Below are 21423 nucleotides of genomic sequence, written 5' to 3' on the forward strand. Positions count from 1 at the left end.
CATTTTGTATTTAATTCCGATTCAATTTCTGTGTTTCATCAACAATCAGGAGGTCAGAGGGATACAGTAAACCTGAAGTGAAGCATCCGAATATATAACTAGTGCCACAGGAATTGTTCAAAACTTTGACAGTAAGAAGAGTCAGTTTTCTTGTACTTAAGTAGGCATTGTGCCTTTTGAATTTAATTCGGACGCAATTTCTGTGTTTCATTGTGAATATGAAGGTCAGAGGGATATATTAAACCTGAAGTGATGCATCGGAATCTATAACTAGTGTCACAGGAATGGTTCAGAACATAGACAGTAAGAAGAGTCAGTTTTCTTGTACTTAATTCGGCATTGTGCCTTTTGTATTGAATTCCGATGCAATTTCTATGTTTCATCGGCAATAAGAAGGTCGGAGGGATACTGTAAACCTGAAGTGAAGAATCGGAATCTGTAACTAGTGTCACAGGAATTGTTCAAAACATAGACAGTAAGAAGAGTCAGTTTTCTTGTACTTAAGGCGGCATTGTGTCTTTCATATTCAATTCCGATGCAATTTCTGCTTTTCGTCGTCAATAAGAAGGACCACGGGATACAGTAAACCTGAAGTGAAGCATCGGAATCTAAAACCGATCTCACAGGAAAGGTTCAAAACATAGACAGTAAGAAGAGCCAGTCTTCTTGTACATGAGTCGGCATTGTGCCTTTTGTATTTAATTCCGATGCAATTTCTGTGTTTCATCGTCAATAAGAAAGTCAGAGGGATACAGTAAACCTGAAGTGAGGCATCGGAATCTATAACTAAAGTCACAGGAGTGGTTCAAATCGAAGACAGTAAGAAGAGTCAGTTTTCTTGTACTTAAGTCGGTATTGTGCCTTTTGTATTTAAATCCGATGCAATTTCTGTGTTTCGTCGTCAACAAGAAGATCCATGGGATACAGTGAACCGGAAGTGAAGCATCGGAATCCATACTAGTGACACAGGAATGGTTCAAAACATTGACAGTAAGAAGACTCAGTTTTCTTATACTTAAGTCGGCATTGTGCCTTTTCTATTTAATTCGGACGTAATTTCTGTGTCTCATCGTCAATATGAGGGTCAGAGGGATACAGTAAACCAGAAGTGAAGCATCGGCATCTATAACTAGGGTCACAGGAATGGTTCAAAACATAGCCAGTAAAAAGAGTCAGTTTTCTTGTACTTAAGTCGGCATTGTTCCTTTTCTGTTTAATTCCGATGCAATTTCATTGTTTCATCGTCAATAAGAAGGTCAGAGGGATACAGTAAACCAGAAGTGAACAATCGGAATATATAACTAGTGTCACAGGAAAGGTTCAAAACATAGACAGTAAGAAGAGTCAGTTTTCTTCTACTTAAGTCGGCATTGTGCCTTTTGTATTTAATTCCGATGCAATTTCTGTGTTTTATCGTCAATAAGAAGGTCAGAGGGATACAGTGAACCTGAAGTGAAGCATCGGAATCTAAAACTAGTGTCACAGGAATGGTTCAAAACATAGACAGTAAGAAGAGTCAGTCTTCTTGTACTTAATTCGGCATTGTGCCTTTTGTATTTAATTCCGATGCAATTTCTGAGTTTCATCGTCAATAAGGAGGTCAGAGGGATACAGTAAACCTGAACTGAAGCATCTGTTCTATAACTAGTGTCACAGGAATGGTTAAAACATAGACAGTAAGGAGAGTCAGTTTTCTTGTACTTAAGGCGGCATTGTGCCTTTTGTATTTAATTCCGATGCAATTTCTGCGTTTCATCGTCAATGCGAATGACCAAGGGATACAGTAAACCTGAAGTGAAGCATCGTAATCTAAAACCGGGCTCACAGGAAAGGTTCAAAAATAGACAGTAGGAAGAGCCAGCCTTCTTGTACTTGAGTCTGCATTGTGCCTCTTGTATTTAATTCCGATGCAATTTCTGTGTTTCATCGTCAATAAGAAAGTCAGAGGGATACAGTAAACCTGAAGTGAAGCATCGGAATCAATAACTAGTGTCACATGAATGGTTCAAAATATAGACAGTAAGAAGAGACAGTTTTCTTGTACGTAAGTCGGCATTGTGCATTTTGTATTTAATTCCGATTCAATTTCTGTGTTTCATCAACAATCAGGAGGTCAGAGGGATACAGTAAACCTGAAGTGAAGCATCCGAATATATAACTAGTGCCACAGGAATTGTTCAAAACTTTGACAGTAAGAAGAGTCAGTTTTCTTGTACTTAAGTAGGCATTGTGCCTTTTGAATTTAATTCGGACGCAATTTCTGTGTTTCATTGTGAATATGAAGGTCAGAGGGATACATTAAACCTGAAGTGATGCATCGGAATCTATAACTAGTGTTACATGAATGGTTCAAAACATAGACAGTACGAAGAGTCAGTTTTCTTGTACTTAAGTCGGCATTGTGCTTTTTGTATTTAATTCCGATTCAATTTTTGTGTTTCATCGTCAATAAGAAGGTCAGAGGGATACAGTGAACCTGAAGTGAAGCATCGGAATCAATATTTAGTGTCACAGGAATGGTTCAAAACATAGACAGTAAGAAGAGTCAGTTTTCTTGTACTTAATTCGGCATTGTGCCTTTTGTATTGAATTCCGATGCAATTTCTATGTTTCATCGGCAATAAGAAGGTCGGAGGGATACTGTAAACCTGAAGTGAAGAATCGGAATCTGTAACTAGTGTCACAGGAATTGTTCAAAACATAGACAGTAAGAAGAGCCAGTTTTCTTGTACTTAAGGCGGCATTGTGTCTTTCGTATTCAATTCCGATGGAATTTCTGCTTTTCGTTGTCAATAAGAAGGACCACGGGATACAGTAAATCTGAAGTGAAGCATCGGAATCCAAAACCGAACTCACAGGAAAGGTTCAAAACATAGACAGTAAGAAGAGCCAGTCTTCTTGTACTTGAGTCGGCATTGTGCCTTTTGTATTTAATTCCGATGCAATTTCTGTGTTTCATCGTCAATAAGAAAGTCAGAGGGATACAGAAAACCTGAAGTGAAGCATCGGTATCTGTAACTAAAGTCACAGGACTGGTTCAACTCGTAGACAGTAAGAAGAGTCCGTTTTCTAGTAATTCAGTCGGCATTGTGCCTTTTGTATTTAAATCCGATGCACTTTCTGTGTTTCATTGTCAATAGGAGGGTCAGAGGGATACAGTAAACCTGAAGTGAAGCATCGGAATCTATAACTAGTGTCACAGGAATGGTTCAAAACATAGACAGTAAGAAGAGTCAGTTATCTTGTACTTAAGTCCTCATTGTGCCTTTTGTATTTAATTCCGATGCAATTTCTGTGTTTCATCGTCAATAAGAAGGTCACAGGGATACAGTAATCCTGAAGTGAAGCATCTGAATCAATATCTAGTGTCACAGGAATGGTTCAAACATAGATAGTAAGAAGAGTCAGTTTTCTTGTACTTAAGTCGGCATTGTGCCTTTTGTATTTAATTCCGATGCAATATCTGTGTTTCATCGTCAATAAGAATGTCCAAGGGATACAGTAAACCTAAAGTGAAGCATCGGAATTTAAAACCGGGCGCACAGGAAAGGTTCTAAACATAGAAAGTAAGAAGAGCCAGTCTTCTTGTACTTGAGTCGGCATTGTGCCTTTTGTATAAAATTCCGATGCAATTTCTGTGTTTCATCGACAATAAGAATGTCAGAGGGATACAGTAAACCTGAAGTGAGGCATCGGAATCTATAACAAGTGTCACAGGAATGGTTCAAAACATTGACAGTAAGAAGAGTCAGTTTTCTTGTACTTAAGTCGGGATTGTGCCTTTTGTATTTAATTCCGATGCTATTTCTGTGTTTGGTCGTCAATAAGAAGGTCTGAGGGATACAGTAAACCGGAATTGAAGCATCGGAATCCATACTAGTGTCACAGGAATGGCTCAAAACATAGACAGTAAGAAGAGTCAGTTTTCTTGTACTTAAGTCGGCATTGTGCCTTTTGTATTTAATTCGATGCAATTTCTGTGTTTCATCGTCAATAAGAAGGTCAGAGGGATACAGTAAACCTGAAGTGAAGCATCGGAATCTATAACTAGTGTCACAAGAATAATTCATAACATAGACAGTAAGAAGAGTCAGTATTCTTGTACTTAAGTCGGCATTGTGCATCTTGTATTTAATTCCGATGCAATTTCTGTTTTTCATCGTCAATAAGAAGGTCAGATTGATACAGTAAACCTGAAGTGAAGCATCGGAATCTATAACTAGTGTCACAGGAATGGTTCAAAACATAGACAGTAAGAAGACTCAGTTTTCTTATACTTAAGTCGGCATTGTGCCTTTTGTATTTAATTCCGATGCAATTTCTGTTTTTCATCGTCAATAAGAAGGTCAGATTGATACAGTAAACCTGAAGTGAAGCATCGGAATCTATAACTAGTGTCACAGGAATGGTTCAAAAGATAGACAGTAAGAAGACTCAGTTTTCTTGTACTTAATTCGGGATTGTGCCTTTTCTATTTAATTCGGACGTAATTTCTGTGTTTCATCGTCAATAAGAAGATCAGAGGGATACAGTAAACCAGAAGTGAAGCATCGGCATCTATAACTAGGGTCACAGGAATGGTTCAAAACATAGACAGTAAAAAGAGTCAGATTTCTTGTACTTAAGTCGGCATTGTTCCTTTTCTATTTAATTCCTATGCAATTTCATTGTTTCATCGTCAATAAGAAAGTCAGAGGGATACAGTAAACCAGAAGTGAAGAATCGGAATCTATAACTAGTGTCACAGGAATTGTTCAAAACATAGACATTAAGAACAGTCAGTTTTCTTCTACTTAAGTCGGCATTGTGCCTTTTGTATTTAATTCCGATGCAATTTCTGTGTTTCATCGTCAATAAGAAGGTCAGAGGGATACAGTAAACCTGAAGTGAACCATCGGAATCTATAACTAGTGTCACAGGAATGGTTCAAACATAGACAGTAACAAGAGTAGTTTTCTTGTACTTAAGTCGGCATTGTGCCTTTTGTAACTAATTCCGATGCAATTTCTGTGTTTCATCGTCAATAAGAAGGTCAGAGGGATACAGTAAACCTGAAGTGAAGCATCGGAATCTATAACTAGTGTCACAGGAATGGTTGAAAACATAGACAGTAAGAAGAGTCAGTTTTCTTGTACTTAAGTCGGCATTGTGCCTATTGTATTTAATTCCGATGCAATTTCTGTGTTTCATTGTCAATAAGTTCAGAGGGATACAGTAAACCTGAAGTGAAGCATCGGAATCTATAACTAGTGTCACAGGAATGCTTCAAAACATAAACAGTAAGAAGAGTCAGTTTTCTTGTACTTAAGTCGGCATTGAGCCTTCTGTATTTAATTCCGAAGCAATTTCTGTGATTCATCGTCAATACGAAGGTCAGAGGGATATAGTAAACCTGAAGTGAAGCATCGGAATCTATAACTAGTGTCACAGGAATGGTTCAAAACATAGACAGTAAGAACTGTCGGATTTCTTGTACTTAAGTCGGCATTGTGCCCTTTGTATTCAATTCCGATGCAATTTCTGTGTTTCATCAACAATAAGAAGGTCATAGGGATACAGTAAACCTGAAGTGAAGCATCCGAATATATAAGTAGTGCCACAGGAATGGTTCATAACTTTGACAGTAAGAAGGGTCAGTTTTCTTGTACTTAAGTAGGCATTGTGCCTTTTGTATTTAATTCCGATGCAATTTCTGTGTTTCATCGTCAATAAGAAGGTCAGAGGGATACAGTAAACCTAAAGTGAAGCATCGGAATCTATAACTAGTGTCACATGAATGGTTCCAAATAATAGACAGTAAGAAGAGTCAGTTATTTTGTACTTAAGTCGGCATTGTGCCTTTTGTATTTAATTCCGATGCAATTTCTGTGTTTCATCGTCAATAAGAAGGTCAGATTGATACAGTAAACCTGAAGTTAAGCATCGGAATCTTTAACTAGTGTCACAGGAATGGTTCAAAACATAGACAGAAAGAAGAGTCAGTTATTTTGTACTTAAGTCGGCATTGTGCCTTTTGTATTTAATTCCGATGCAATTTCTGTGTTTCATCGTCAATAAGAAGGTCACAGGGATACAGTAAACCTGAAGTGAAGCATCGGAATCTATAACTAGTGTCACAGGAATGGTTAAAAACATAGACAATAAGAAGAGTCAGTTTTCGTGTACTTATATCTTCATTGTGCCTTTTCTATTTAATTCCGATGCAAATTCTGTGTTTCATCGTCAATAGGAAGGTCAGAGGGATACAGGAAACCTGAAGTGAAGCATCGGAATCTATAACTAGTGTCACAGGAATGGTTCAAAGCATAGACAGTAAAAAGTGTCAGTTTTCTTGTACTTAAGTCGGCATTGTGCCTTTTCTATTCAATTCCGATGCAATTTCTGCTTTTCTTCGTCAATAAGAAGGTCTACGGGATACAGTAAACCTGAAGTGAAGCATCGGAATCTAAAACCGGTCTCACAGGAAAGGTTCAAAACATAGACAGTAAGAAGAGCCAGTCTTCTTGTACTTGAGTCGACATTGTGCCTTTTGTATTTAATTCCGATGCAATTTCTGTGTTTCATCGTCAATAAGAAAGTCAGAGGGATACAGTAAACCTGAAGTGAAGCATCGGAATCAATAACTAGTGTCACATGAATGGTTCAAAATATAGACAGTAAGAAGAGACAGTTTTCTTGTACGTAAGTCGGCATTGTGCATTTTGTATTTAATTCCGATTCAATTTCTGTGTTTCATCAACAATCAGGAGGTCAGAGGGATACAGTAAACCTGAAGTGAAGCATCCGAATATATAACTAGTGCCACAGGAATTGTTCAAAACTTTGACAGTAAGAAGAGTCAGTTTTCTTGTACTTAAGTAGGCATTGTGCCTTTTGAATTTAATTCGGACGCAATTTCTGTGTTTCATTGTGAATATGAAGGTCAGAGGGATATATTAAACCTGAAGTGATGCATCGGAATCTATAACTAGTGTCACAGGAATGGTTCAGAACATAGACAGTAAGAAGAGTCAGTTTTCTTGTACTTAATTCGGCATTGTGCCTTTTGTATTGAATTCCGATGCAATTTCTATGTTTCATCGGCAATAAGAAGGTCGGAGGGATACTGTAAACCTGAAGTGAAGAATCGGAATCTGTAACTAGTGTCACAGGAATTGTTCAAAACATAGACAGTAAGAAGAGTCAGTTTTCTTGTACTTAAGGCGGCATTGTGTCTTTCATATTCAATTCCGATGCAATTTCTGCTTTTCGTCGTCAATAAGAAGGACCACGGGATACAGTAAACCTGAAGTGAAGCATCGGAATCTAAAACCGATCTCACAGGAAAGGTTCAAAACATAGACAGTAAGAAGAGCCAGTCTTCTTGTACATGAGTCGGCATTGTGCCTTTTGTATTTAATTCCGATGCAATTTCTGTGTTTCATCGTCAATAAGAAAGTCAGAGGGATACAGTAAACCTGAAGTGAGGCATCGGAATCTATAACTAAAGTCACAGGAGTGGTTCAAATCGAAGACAGTAAGAAGAGTCAGTTTTCTTGTACTTAAGTCGGTATTGTGCCTTTTGTATTTAAATCCGATGCAATTTCTGTGTTTCGTCGTCAACAAGAAGATCCATGGGATACAGTGAACCGGAAGTGAAGCATCGGAATCCATACTAGTGACACAGGAATGGTTCAAAACATTGACAGTAAGAAGACTCAGTTTTCTTATACTTAAGTCGGCATTGTGCCTTTTCTATTTAATTCGGACGTAATTTCTGTGTCTCATCGTCAATATGAGGGTCAGAGGGATACAGTAAACCAGAAGTGAAGCATCGGCATCTATAACTAGGGTCACAGGAATGGTTCAAAACATAGCCAGTAAAAAGAGTCAGTTTTCTTGTACTTAAGTCGGCATTGTTCCTTTTCTGTTTAATTCCGGTGCAATTTCATTGTTTCATCGTCAATAAGAAGGTCAGAGGGATACAGTAAACCAGAAGTGAACAATCGGAATATATAACTAGTGTCACAGGAAAGGTTCAAAACATAGACAGTAAGAAGAGTCAGTTTTCTTCTACTTAAGTCGGCATTGTGCCTTTTGTATTTAATTCCGATGCAATTTCTGTGTTTTATCGTCAATAAGAAGGTCAGAGGGATACAGTGAACCTGAAGTGAAGCATCGGAATCTAAAACTAGTGTCACAGGAATGGTTCAAAACATAGACAGTAAGAAGAGTCAGTCTTCTTGTACTTAATTCGGCATTGTGCCTTTTGTATTTAATTCCGATGCAATTTCTGAGTTTCATCGTCAATAAGGAGGTCAGAGGGATACAGTAAACCTGAACTGAAGCATCTGTTCTATAACTAGTGTCACAGGAATGGTTAAAACATAGACAGTAAGGAGAGTCAGTTTTCTTGTTCTTAAGGCGGCATTGTGCCTTTTGTATTTAATTCCGATGCAATTTCTGCGTTTCATCGTCAATGCGAATGACCAAGGGATACAGTAAACCTGAAGTGAAGCATCGTAATCTAAAACCGGGCTCACAGGAAAGGTTCAAAAATAGACAGTAGGAAGAGCCAGCCTTCTTGTACTTGAGTCTGCATTGTGCCTCTTGTATTTAATTCCGATGCAATTTCTGTGTTTCATCGTCAATAAGAAAGTCAGAGGGATACAGTAAACCTGAAGTGAAGCATCGGAATCAATAACTAGTGTCACATGAATGGTTCAAAATATAGACAGTAAGAAGAGACAGTTTTCTTGTACGTAAGTCGGCATTGTGCATTTTGTATTTAATTCCGATTCAATTTCTGTGTTTCATCAACAATCAGGAGGTCAGAGGGATACAGTAAACCTGAAGTGAAGCATCCGAATATATAACTAGTGCCACAGGAATTGTTCAAAACTTTGACAGTAAGAAGAGTCAGTTTTCTTGTACTTAAGTAGGCATTGTGCCTTTTGAATTTAATTCGGACGCAATTTCTGTGTTTCATTGTGAATATGAAGGTCAGAGGGATACATTAAACCTGAAGTGATGCATCGGAATCTATAACTAGTGTCACATGAATGGTTCAAAACATAGACAGTACGAAGAGTCAGTTTTCTTGTACTTAAGTCGGCATTGTGCTTTTTGTATTTAATTCCGATTCAATTTTTGTGTTTCATCGTCAATAAGAAGGTCAGAGGGATACAGTAAACCTGAAGTGAAGCATCGGAATCAATATTTAGTGTCACAGGAATGGTTCAAAACATAGACAGTACGAAGAGTCAATTTTCTTGTACTTAATTCGGCATTGTGTCTTTCTATTTAATTCCGACGCAATTTCTGTGTTTCATCGTCAATACGAAGGTCAGCGGGATACCGTAAACCTGAAGTGAAGCATCGGCATCTATAACTAGTGTCACAGGAATGGTTCAGAACATAGACAGTAAGAAGAGTCAGTTTTCTTGTACTTAATTCGGCATTGTGCCTTTTGTATTGAATTCCGATGCAATTTCTATGTTTCATCGGCAATAAGAAGGTCGGAGGGATACTGTAAACCTGAAGTGAAGAATCGGAATCTGTAACTAGTGTCACAGGAATTGTTCAAAACATAGACAGTAAGAAGAGTCAGTTTTCTTGTACTTAAGGCGGCATTGTGTCTTTCATATTCAATTCCGATGCAATTTCTGCTTTTCGTCGTCAATAAGAAGGACCACGGGATACAGTAAACCTGAAGTGAAGCATCGGAATCTAAAACCGATCTCACAGGAAAGGTTCAAAACATAGACAGTAAGAAGAGCCAGTCTTCATGTACATGAGTCGGCATTGTGCCTTTTGTATTTAATTCCGATGCAATTTCTGTGTTTCATCGTCAATAAGAAAGTCAGAGGGATACAGTAAACCTGAAGTGAGGCATCGGAATCTATAACTAAAGTCACAGGAGTGGTTCAAATCGTAGACAGTAAGAAGAGTCAGTTTTCTTGTACTTAAGTCGGTATTGTGCCTTTTGTATTTAAATCCGATGCAATTTCTGTGTTTCGTCGTCAACAAGAAGATCCATGGGATACAGTGAACCGGAAGTGAATCATCGGAATCCATACTAGTGACACAGGAATGGTTCAAAACATTGACAGTAAGAAGACTCAGTTTTCTTATACTTAAGTCGGCATTGTGCCTTTTCTATTTAATTCGGACGTAATTTCTGTGTCTCATCGTCAATAAGAGGGTCAGAGGGATACAGTAAACCAGAAGTGAAGCATCGGCATCTATAACTAGGGTCACAGGAATGGTTCAAAACATAGCCAGTAAAAAGAGTCAGTTTTCTTGTACTTAAGTCGGCATTGTTCCTTTTCTGTTTAATTCCGATGCAATTTCATTGTTTCATCGTCAATAAGAAGGTCAGAGGGATACAGTAAACCAGAAGTGAACAATCGGAATATATAACTAGTGTCACAGGAAAGGTTCAAAACATAGACAGTAAGAAGAGTCAGTTTTCTTCTACTTAAGTCGGCATTGTGCCTTTTGTATTTAATTCCGATGCAATTTCTGTGTTTTATCGTCAATAAGAAGGTCAGAGGGATACAGTGAACCTGAAGTGAAGCATCGGAATCTAAAACTAGTGTCACAGGAATGGTTCAAAACATAGACAGTAAGAAGAGTCAGTCTTCTTGTACTTAATTCGGCATTGTGCCTTTTGTATTTAATTCCGATGCAATTTCTGAGTTTCATCGTCAATAAGGAGGTCAGAGGGATACAGTAAACCTGAACTGAAGCATCTGTTCTATAACTAGTGTCACAGGAATGGTTAAAACATAGACAGTAAGGAGAGTCAGTTTTCTTGTACTTAAGGCGGCATTGTGCCTTTTGTATTTAATTCCGATGCAATTTCTGCGTTTCATCGTCAATGCGAATGACCAAGGGATACAGTAAACCTGAAGTGAAGCATCGTAATCTAAAACCGGGCTCACAGGAAAGGTTCAAAAATAGACAGTAGGAAGAGCCAGCCTTCTTGTACTTGAGTCTGCATTGTGCCTTTTGTATATAATTCCGATGCAATTTCTGTGTTCTTCGTCAATAAGAATGTCAGAGGGATACAGTAAACCTGAAGTGAAGCATCGGAATGTATAACTAGTGTCACAGGAATGGTTCAAAACATAGACAGTAAGAACTGTCAGATTTCTTGTACTTAAGTCGGCATTGTGCCTTTTGTATTCAATTCCGATGCAATTTCTGCGTTTCGTCGTCAATAAGAAGGTCCACAGGATACAGCAAACCTGAAGTGAAGCATCGGAATCTAAAACCTGTCTCTCAGGAAAGGTTCAAAACATAGACAGTAAGAAGAGCCAGTCTTCTTGTACTTGAGTCGGCATTGTGCCTTTTGTATATAATTCCGATGCAATTTCTGTGTTTCATCGTCAATAAGAAGATCAGAGGGATACAGTAAACCTGAAGTGAAGCATCGGAATCTACAACTAGTGTCACAGGAATGGTTCAAAACATTGACAGTAAGAAGAGTCAGTTTTATTGTACTTAAGTCGGCATTGTGCCTTTTGTATTTAATTCCGATGCTATTTCCGTGTTTCATCGTCAATAAGAAGGTCTGAGGGATACAGTAAACCGGAAGTGAAGCATCGGAATATATACTAGTGTCACAGGAATGGTTCAACACATAGACAGTAAGAAGAGTCAGTTTTCTTGTACTTAAGTCACCATTGTGCCTTTTGTATTTAATTCGATGCAATTTCCGTGTTTCATCGTCAATAAGAATGTCAGAGGGATACAGTAAACCTGAAGTGAAGCATCGGAATCTATAACTAGTGTCACAGGAATGGTTCAAAACATAGACAGTAAGAAGAGTCAGTTTTCTTGTACTTAAGTCGGCAATGTACCTTTTGTATTAAATTCCGATGCAATTTCTGTGTTTCATCGTAATAAGAAGGTCAGAGGGATACAGTAAACCGGAATTGAAGCATCGGAATCCATACTAGTGTCACAGGAATGGTTCAAAACATAGACAGGAAGAAGAGTCAGTTTTCTTGTACTTAAGTCGGCATTGTGCCTTTTGTATTTAATTCGGTGCAATTTCTGTGCTTCATCGTCAATAACAAGGTCAGAGGGATACAGTAAACCTGAAGTGAAGCATCGGAATCTATAACTAGTGTCACAGGAACGGTTCAAAACATAGACAGTAAGAAGAGTCAGTTTTCTTGTACTTAAGACGGCATTGTGCGTTTGGTATTTAATTCCGATGCAATTTCTGTGTTTCATCAACAATAAGAAGGTCAGAGGGATACAGTAAACCTGAAGTGAAGCATACGAATCTATAACTAGTATCACAGGAATGGTTCAAAACTTTGACAGTAAGAAGAGGCAGTTTTCTTGTACTTAAGTAGGCATTGTGCCTTTTGTATTTAACTCCGATGCAATTTCTGTGTTTCATCGTCAATAAGAAGGTCAGAGGGATACAGCCAACCTGAAGTGAAGGATCGGAATCTATAACTAGTGTCACATGAATTGTTCAAAACATGGACAGTACGAAGAGTCAGTTTTCTTGTACTTAAGTCGGCATTGTGTTTTTTGTATTTAATTCCGTTGCAATTTCTGTGTTTCATAGTCAATAAGAAGGTCAGAGGGATACAGTAAACCTGAAGTGAAGCATCGGAATCAATATTTAGTGTCACAGGAATGGTTCAAAACATAGACAGTAGAAGAGTCAGCTTTCTTGTACTTAAGTCGGCATTGTGCCTTTTGTATATAATTGCGATGCAATTTCTGTGTTTCATCAATAATAAGAAGGTCAGAGGGATACAGTAAACCTGAAGTGAAGCATCGGAATCTATAACTAGTGTCACAGGAATGGTCCAAACTTAGACAGTAAGGAGAGTCAGTTTTCTTGTACTTAAGTCGGCATTGTGCCTTTTGTATTTAATTCCGATGCAATTTCTGTGTTTCATAGTCAATAAGAAGGTCAGAGGGATACAGTGAACCTGAAGTGAAGCATCGGAATCTATAACTAGTGTCACAGGAATGGTTCAAAATATAGACAGTAAGAAGATTCAGTTTTCTTGTACTTAATTCGGCATTGTGCGTTTTGTATTTAATTCCGATGCAATTTCCGTGTTTCATCGTCAATAAGGACGTCAGAGGGATACAGTAAACCTGAAGTGAAGCATCTGAATCTATAACTAGTGTCACAGGAATGGTTCAAACATAGACAGTAAGAAGAGTCAGTTTTCTTGTACTTAAGTCGGCATTGTGCCTTTTGTATTTAATTCCGTCGCAATTTCTGTGTTTCAACGTCAATACGAATGACCAAGGGATACAGTAAACCTGAAGTGAAGCATAGTAATCTAAAACCAGGCTTACAGGGAAGGTTCAAACATAGACAGTAGGAAGAGCCAGTCTTCTTGTACTTGAGTCGGCATTGCGCTTTTGTATATAATTCCGATGCAATTTCTGTGTTTCAACGTCAATAAGAATGTCAGAGGGATACAGTAAAACTGAAGTGAAGCATCGGAATCTATAACAAGTGTCACAGGAATGGTTCAAAACATAGACAGCAAGAAGAGTCAGTTTTCTTGTACTTAAGTCGGCATTGTGCCTTTTGTATTTAATTCTGATGCAATATCTGTGTTTCATCGTCAATAAGAAGGTCAGAGGGATACAGTAAACCTGAAGTGAAGCATCGGAATCTATAACTAATCTCACAGGAATGGTTCAAAACATAGACAGTAAGGAGAGTCAGTTTTCTTGTACTTAAGTCGGCATTGTGCCTTTTGTATTTAATTCCGATGCAATTTTTGTGTTTCATCGTCAATAAGAAGGTCAGAGGGATACAGTAAACCTGAAGTGAAGCATCGGAATCTATAACTAGTGTCACAGGAATGGTTCAAAACATAGACAGTAAGAAGAGTCAGTTTTCTTGTACTTAAGTCGGCAATGTACCTTTTGTATTTAATTCCGATGCAATTTCTGTGTTTCATCGTCAATAAGAAGGTCAGAGGGATACAGTAAACCATAATTGAAGCATCGGAATCCATACTAGTGTCACAGGAATGGTTCAAAACATAGACAGTAAGAAGAGTCAGTTTTCTTGTACTTAAGTCGGCATTGTGCCTTTTGTATTTAATTCGATGCAATTTCTGTGCTTCTACATCTACATCTACATCTACATCTATACTCCGCGAGCCACCTTACGGTGTGTGGCGGAGGGTACTTATTGTACCACTATCTGATCCCCCCTTCCCTGTTCCATTCACGAATTGTGCGTGGAAAGAACGACTGCTTGTAAGTCTCCGTATTTGCTCTAATTTCTCGGATCTTTTCGTTGTGATCATTACGTGAGATATATGTGGGCGGTAGTAATATGTTGCCCATCTCTTCCCGGAATGTGCTCTCTCGTAATTTCGATAATAAACCTCTCCGTATTGCGTAACGCCTTTCTTGAAGTGTCCGCCACTGGAGCTTGTTCAGCATCTCCGTAACGCTCTCGCGCTGACTAAATGTCCCCATGACGAATCGCGCTGCTTTTCGCTGGATCGTGTCTATCTCTTCTATTAATCCAACCTGGTAAGGGTCCCATACTGATGAGCAATACTCAAGAACCGGACGAACAAGCGTTTTGTAAGCTACTTCTTTCGTCGATGAGTCACATTTTCTTAGAATTCTTCCTATGAATCTCAACCTGGCGCCTGCTTTTCCCACTATTTGTTTTATGTGATCATTCCACTTCAGATCGCTCCGGATAGTAACTCCTAAGTATTTTACGGTCGTTACCGCTTCCAATGATTTACCACCTATGGCATAATCGTACTGGAATGGATTTCTGCCCCTATGTATGCGCATTATATTACATTTATCTACGTTTAGGGAAAGCTGCCAGCTGTCGCACCATGCATTAATCCTCTGCAGGTCCTCCTGGAGTACGTACGAGTCTTCTGATGTTGCTACTTTCTAGTAGACAACCGTGTCATCTGCAAATAGCCTCACGGAGCTACCGATGTTGTCAACTAAGTCATTTATGTATATTGTAAACAATAAAGGTCCTATCACGCTTCCCTGCGGTACTCCCGAAATTACCTCTACATCTGCAGATTTTGAACCGTTATGAATGACATGTTGTGTTCTTTCTTCTAGGAAATCCTGAATCCAATCACAAACCTGGTCCGATATTCCGTAAGCTCGTATTTTTTTCACTAAACGTAAGTGCGGAACCGTATCAAATGCCTTCCTGAAGTCCAGGAATACGGCATCAATCTGCTCGCCAGTGTCTACGGCACTGTGAATTTCTTGGGCAAATAGGGCGAGCTGAGTTTCACATGATCTCTGTTTGCGGAATCCATGTTGGTTATGATGAAGGAGATTTGTATTATCTAAGAACGTCATAATACGAGAACACAAAACATGTTCCATTATTCTACAACAGATTGACGTAAGCGAAATAGGCCTATAATTATTCGCGTCCGATTTATGACCCTTCTTGAAAATGGGAACGACCTGCGCTTTCTTCCAGTCGCTAGGTACTTTACGTTCTTCCAGCGATCTACGATAAATTGCTGATAGAAAGGGGGCAAGTTCTTTAGCATAATCACTGTAGAATCTTAAGGGTATCTCGTCTGGTCCGGATGCTTTTCCGCTACTAAGTGATAGCAGTTGTTTTTCAATTCCGATATCGTTTATTTCAATATTTTCCATTTTGGCGTCCGTGCGACGGCTGAAGTCAGGGACCGTGTTATGATTTTCCGCAGTGAAACAGTTTCGGAACACTGAATTCAGTATTTCTGCCTTTCTTCGTCAATAAGAAGGTCAGAGGGATACAGTAAACCTGAAGTGAAGCATCGGAATCTATAACTAGTGTCACAGGAACGGTTCAAAACATAGACAGCAAGAAGAGTCAGTTTTCTTGTACTTAAGACGGCATTGTGCGTTTTGTATTTAATTCCGATAAAATTTCTGTGTTTCATCAACAATAAGAAGGTCAGAGGGATACAGTAAACATGAAGTGAAGCATACGAATCTATAACTAGTATCACAGGAATGGTTCAAAACTTTGACAGTAAGAAGAGGCAGTTTTCTTGTACTTAAGTAGGCATTGTGCCTTTTGTACTTAACTCCGATGCAATTTCTGTGTTTCATCGTCAATAAGAAGGTCAGAGGGATACAGCCAACCTGAAGTGAAACATCAGAATCTACAACTAGTGTCACATGAATGGTTCAAAACATATACAGTACGAAGAGTCAGTTTTCTTGTACTTAGGTCGGCATTGTGCTTTTTGTATTTAATTCCGATGCAATTTCTGTGTTTCATCGTCAATAAGAAGGTCAGAGGGATACAGTAAACCTGAAGTGAAGCATCGGAATCAATATTTAGTGTCACAGGAATGGTTCAAAACATAGACAGTAGAAGAGTCAGGTTTCTTGTACTTAAGTCGGCATTGTGCTTTTTGTATTTAATTCCGATGCAATTTCTGTGTTTCATGAACAATAAGAAGGTCAGAGGGATACAGTAACCCTGAAGTGAAGCATCGGAATCTATAACTAGTGTCACAGGAATGGTTCAAAGCTTAGACAGTAAGGAGAGTCAGTTTTCTTGTACTTAAGTCGGCATTGTGCCTTTTGTATTTAATTCCGATGCAATTTCTGTGTTTTTTCGTCAATAAGAAGGAAAGAGGGATACAGTGAACCTGAAGTGAAGCATCGGAATCTATAACTAGTGTCACAGAAATGGTTCAAATTATAGACAGTAAGAGGAGTCAGTTTTCTTGTACTTAATTCGGCATTGTGCCTTTTGTATTTAATTCCGATGCAATTTCTGTGTTTCATCGTCAATACGAATGACCAAGGGATACAGTAAACCTGAAGTGAAGCATCGTAATCTAAAACCGGGCCCACAGGAAAGGCTCAAAACATAGACAGTAGGAAGAGCCAGTCTTCTTGTACCTGAGTGGGCATTGTGCATTTTGTATATAATTCCGATGCAATTTCTGTGTTTAATCGTCAATAAGAATGTCAGAATAATACAGTAAACCTGAAGTGAAGCATCGGAATCTATAACTACTGTAACAGGAATGGTTCAAAACATAGACAGCAAGAAGATTCAGTTTTCTTGTACTTAAGTCAGCATTGTGCCTTTTGTATTTAATTCTGATGCAATATCTGTGTTTCATCGTCAATAAGAAGGTCAGAGAGATACAGTAAACCTGAAGTAAAGCATCGGAATCTATAACTGGTGTCACAGGAATGGGTCAAAACATAGACAGTAAGAAGAGTCAGTTTTCTTGTACTTAAGTCGGCATTGTGCCTTTTGTATTTAATTCCGATGCAATTTCTGTGTTTCATCGTCAATAAGGTCAGAGGGATACAGTAAACCTGAAGTGAATCATCGGAATCTATAACTAGGGTCACAGGAATGCTTCAAAACATAAACAGTAAGAAGAGTCAGTTTTCTTGTACTTAAGTCGGCATTGATCCTTTTGTATTTAATTCCGATGCAATTTCTGTGTTTCATCGTCAATACGTAGGTCAGAGGGATACAGTAAACCTGAAGTGAAGCATCGGAATGTATAACGAGTGTCACAGGAATGGTTCAAAACATAGACAGTAAGAACTGTCAGATTTCTTGTACTTAAGTCGGCATTGTGCCTTTTGCATTCCAATCCGATGCAATTTCTGCGTTTCGTCGTCAATAAGAAGGTCAGAGGGATACAGTAAACCTGAAGTAAAGCATCAGAATCTATAACTAGTGTCACAGGAATGGTTCAAAACATAGACAGAAAGGAGAGTCCGTTTTCTTGTACTTAAGTCGGCATTGTGCCTTTTGTATTTAATTCCGATGCAATATCTGTGTTTAATCGTCGATAAGGCGGTCAGAGGGATACAGTAAACATGAAGTGAAGCATCTGAATCTATAACTAGGGTCACAGGAATGGATCAAACATAGACAGTAAGAAGAATCAGTTTTCTTGTACTTAAGTCGGCATTGTGCCTTTTGTATTTAATTCCGATGCAATTTCTGTGTTTCATCGTCAATAAGAAGGTCAGAGGGATACAGTAAACCTGAAGTGAAGCGTACGAATCTATAACTAGTATCACAGGAATGGTTGAAAACTTTGACAGTAAGAAGAGTCAGTTTTCTTGTACTTAAGTAGGCATTGTGCCTTTTGTATTTAATTCCGATGCAATTTCTGTGTTTCATCGTCAATAAGTAGGTCAAAGGGATACAGTCAACCTGAAGTGAAACATCGGAATCTATAACTAGTGTCACATGAATGGTTCAAAACATAGACAGTACGAAGAGCCAGTTTTCTTGTACTTAAGTCGGCATTGTGCTTTTTGTATTTAATTGCGATGCAATTTCTGTATTTCATCGTCAATAAGAAGGTCAGAGGGATACAGTAAACCTGAAGTGAAGCATCGGAATCAATATTTAGTGTCACAGGAATGGTTCAAATGATAGACAGTACAAGAGTCAGGTTTCTTGTACTTAAGTCGGCATTGTGCTTTTTGTATTTAATTCCGATGCAATTTCTGTGTTTCATCAACAATAAGAAGGTCAGAGGGATACAGTAACCCTGAAGTGAAGCATCGGAATCTATAACTAGTGTCACAGGAATGGTTCAAAGCTTAGACTTTCTTGTACTTAAGTCGGCATTGTGCCTTTTGTATTTAATTCCGATGCAATTTCTGTGTTTTATCGTAAATAAGAAGGAAAGAGGGATACAGTGAACCTGAAGTGAAGCATCGGAATCTATAACTAGTGTCACAGGAATGGTTCAAAATATAGATAGTAGGAGGAGTCAGTTTTCTTGTACTTAATTCGGCATTGTGCCTTTTGTATATAATTCCGATGTAATTACTGTGATTCATCACCAATAAGAATGCCAGAGGGATACAGTAAACCTGAAGTGAAGTATCGGAATCTATAACTAGTGTCACAGGAATGGTTCAAATTATTGACAGTAAGAAGAGTTAGTTTTCTTGTACTTAAGTCGGCATTGTGGCTTTTGTATTTAATTCTGATGCAATTTCTGTATTTCATCGTCAATAAGAAGGTCAGAGGGATACAGTAAACCTGAAGTGAAGCATCGGAATCTATAACTAGTGTCACAGGAATGGTTCAAAATATAGATAGTAAGAGGAGTCAGTTTTCTTGTACTTAAGTCGGCATTGTGCCTTTTGTATTTAATTCCGATGCAATTTCTGTGTTTCATCGTCAATACGAATGACCAAGGGATACAGTAAACCTGAAGTGGAGCATCGGAATCTAAAACCGGTCTCACAGGAAATGTTCAAAACATAAACAGTAAGAAGAGCCAGTCTTCTTGTACTTGAGTCGGCATTGTGCCTTTTGTATATAATTCCGATGTAATTACTGTGATTCATCACCAATAAGAATGCCAGAGGGATACAGTAAACCTGAAGTCAAGTATCGGAATCTATAACTAGTGTCACAGGAATGGTTCAAATCATAGACAGTAAGAAGAGTTAGTTTTCTTGTACTTAAGTCGGCATTGTGGCTTTTGTATTTAATTCTGATGCAATTTCTGTATTTCATCGTCAATAAGAAGGTCAGAGGGAGACAGTAAACCTGAAGTGAAGCATCGGAATCTATAACTAGAGTCACAGGAATGGTTCAAAACATTGACAGTAAGAAGAGTCAGTTTTCTTGTACTTAAGCCGATATTGTGCCTTTTGTATTTAATTCCGATGCTATTTCTGTGTTACATCATCAATAAGGTCTGACGGATACAGTAAACCTGAAGTGAAGCATCGGAATCTATAACTAGTGTCACAGGAATGGTTCAAAACATAAACAGTAAGAAGAGTCAGTTTTCTGGTACTTAAGTCGGCATTGAGCCTTTTGTATTTAATTCCGATGCAAATTCTGTATTTCATCGTCAATAAGAACGTCAGAGGGATACAGTAAACCTGAAGTGAAGCATCGGAATTTATAACTAAGCTCACAGGAATGGTTCAAAACATAGACAGTAAGAACTGTCAGATTTCTTGTACTTAAGTCGGCATTGTGCCTTTTGTATTCAATTCAGATGCAATTTCTGCGTTTCGTCGTCAATAAGAAGGTCCACAGGATACAGTAAACCTGAAGTGCAGCATCGGAATCTAAAACTGGTCTCACAGGAAAGGTTCAAAACATAGACAGAAAGAAGAGCCAATCTTCTTGTACTTGAGTCGGTATTGGGCCTTTTGTATTTAATTCCGATGCAATTTCTGTATTTCGTCGTCAATAAGAAGATCCATGGGATCCAGTAAACCGGAAGTGAAGCAACGGAATATAAAACTTGTCTCACAGGAAAGGTTCAAAACATAGACAGTAAGAAGAGCCAGTCTTCTTGTATTTGAGTCGGCATTGTGCCTTTTGTATTTAATTCCGATGCCATTTCTGTGTTTCATCGTCCATAAGAAGGTCAGAGGGATGCAGTAAACCTGAAGTGAAGCATCGGAATCTATAACTAGTGTCACAGGAATGGTTCAAAACATAGACAGTAAGAAGAGTCCGTTTTCTTGTAATTAAGTCGGCATTGTGCCTTAGAGTTTAATTCCGATGCACTTTCTGTGTTTCATCGTCAATGAGAAAGTCAGAGGGATACAGTAAACCTGAAGTGAAGCATCGGAATCTATAACTAGTGTCACAGGAATGGTTCAAAACATAGACAGTAAGAAGAGTCAGTTATCTTGTACATAAGTCGGCATTGTGCCTTTTGTATTTATTTCCGATGCAATTTCTGTGTTTCATCGCCAATAAGAAGGTCACAGTGATACAGTAAACCTGAAGTGAAGCATCTGAATCTATAACTAGTGTCACAGGAATGGTTCAAACATAGACAGTAAGAAGAGTCAGTTTTCTTGTACTTTAGTCGGCATTGTGCCTATTGTATTTAATTCCGATGCAATTTCTGTGTTTCATCGTCAATAAGAATGTCCAAGGGATACAGTAAACCTGAAGTGAAGCATCGGAATCTAAAACCGGGCTCACAGGAAAGGTTCAAAACATAGACAGTAAGAAGAACCAGCCTTCTTGTACTTGAGTCGGCATTGTGCATTTTGTATATAATTCCGATGCATTTTCTGTGTCTCATCGCCAATAAGAATGTCAGAGGGATACAGTAAACCTGAAGTGAAGCATCGGAATCTATAACTTGTGTCACAGGAATGGTTCAAAGCATAGACAGTAAGAAGAGTCAGTTTTCTTGTACTTAAGTCGGCATTGTTCGTTTTGTATTTAATTCCGATGCTATTTCTGTGTTTCATGGTCAATAAGAAGGTCAGAGGGATACAGTAAACCGGAAGTGAAGCATCGGAATCTATAACTAGCGTCTCAGGAATGGTTGAAAACATAGACAGTAAGAAGAGTCAGTTTTCTTGTACTTAAGTCGGCATTGTGCCTTTTGTATTTAATTCCGATGAAATTTCTGTGTTTCATCAACAATTGGAAGGTCAAAGGGATAC

Source organism: Schistocerca serialis, chromosome 4 (assembly GCF_023864345.2).
Source record: "Schistocerca serialis cubense isolate TAMUIC-IGC-003099 chromosome 4, iqSchSeri2.2, whole genome shotgun sequence".
Classification (NCBI taxonomy): domain Eukaryota; kingdom Metazoa; phylum Arthropoda; class Insecta; order Orthoptera; family Acrididae; genus Schistocerca; species Schistocerca serialis.